Source organism: Ornithorhynchus anatinus, chromosome 1 (genome assembly GCF_004115215.2).
Source record: "Ornithorhynchus anatinus isolate Pmale09 chromosome 1, mOrnAna1.pri.v4, whole genome shotgun sequence".
Classification (NCBI taxonomy): domain Eukaryota; kingdom Metazoa; phylum Chordata; class Mammalia; order Monotremata; family Ornithorhynchidae; genus Ornithorhynchus; species Ornithorhynchus anatinus.
The window spans coordinates 149790410-149791806 of record NC_041728.1 but is presented as its reverse complement, the minus strand read 5'-3'; the positions used below and the strand labels follow the sequence as shown (position 1 = coordinate 149791806).

At 44.7% G+C, this 1397-nt stretch overlaps 1 non-coding gene across 1 annotated transcript; it reads left to right on the top strand.

Moving 5' to 3' along the window:
• The first annotated feature begins 1259 nt into the window (after nt 1–1259).
• Nucleotides 1260–1397, top strand: LOC114816065. Its single transcript, XR_003763840.1, has one exon. It is a non-coding gene; the product is annotated as a small nucleolar RNA SNORA7 (small nucleolar RNA).

Below are 1397 nucleotides of genomic sequence, written 5' to 3'. Positions count from 1 at the left end.
CTTACTATATCCTGTAACAGTACTATGATACTACTGGTTATTCATTCAACAGCTTTAATCCACATCTATTTAAACTAGACTCAGAAATAGTGGCCTCTTAGAAAACAGCTTGATGTCTCTTGTTCTGCAGTGAATGAGAAATCAAACTGAAAATTGGTGGATGGGGAACTGCCACAAATCTGTCTTAGAAAGCTAAGATTTTTTTTTGTATAAATAAATATAGAGAACCCAGAAGAGATAGGTGTGTTGTAGAGAAAACAGATTGACCTGAGATATACTGCCTGCTGTTTAGGAAAGTAGAAATGTCATAGAGATGAGAATGGGCAGAGCAAGCTAGTGGCAGTGTTGAGGAGGAGGAAGAGTGGGTAATGGTTTTAGGAATGGTGGGAGCTCATGAGAAGAGCAGTCTCCATATCCTCCCTTCCTTCTCCACCGTCCCCTCGGTTGCCTGTCTTTCCATTCCAACTCACCAAGCCCTGGCCTCTGACTCTTTGGCCAAGAGGGATGGGGTTGGTTGTGTTCAGGGCATCAAGGGCTAGAGGAGCAGCAGCAACAGCCGAGAGCAGGTGCATGCAATCTCCACTGTGGAAGGGGTATTGAATGGATTTGAAGTCACTCCATTAATAAATGGTTGATGACTTTTCTTGGGATCTCATTAACTTCCTTCTGTCCTACATGGACACCTGGAGATAAAGCTGGCCTACACTCAAGTGGACAGTAGAACTTTTAGGTTCACTACATGCCAAGCACTGGAATAGATGTTTGGGTACAAATACTATGCCCCATGAGAATCTATTTTCATTTTATTCCCATTTTAGAGAAGCAGCATGACTCAGTGGAAAGAGCCCGGGCTTGGGAGTCAGAGGTCATGGGTTCGAATCCCAGCTCTGCCACTTCTCAGCTGTGTGACTGTGGGTAAGTCACTTCACTTCTCTGTGCCTCAGGTACCTCATCTGTAAAATGGGGGTGAAGACTGTGAGCCTCACTTGGGACAACCTGATTACCCTGTATCTACCCCAGCACTTAGAACAGTGCTCTGCACATAGTAAGCACTTTACAAATACCAACATTATTTTACATATGAATAAACTGAGGACCAGAGAGGTAAAGTGACTCCTCATAGGCATACATTAGGGCAAAGGCAGAGCTGGGATTTGAACCCAGGTCTCCTGATTCCCAAACCAAATCTTTCCATTAGGCCATTCTGCCTTCCCTCTCATGGGTGTCCAGGTTTATTTTTTAAGGCTAAGGTCCAATTTCACCTCTTAGGGTTGAACCTGGAGAGTTTCCAGTACTCTACCAGTCTCGACTATGGGAGGGAGAGACAAGCAGAGGCATATCCATTCCATTCCTAGCTTGGGCAGTGGCTAGTGAATGGAAAGTAATCTGCTACAAGT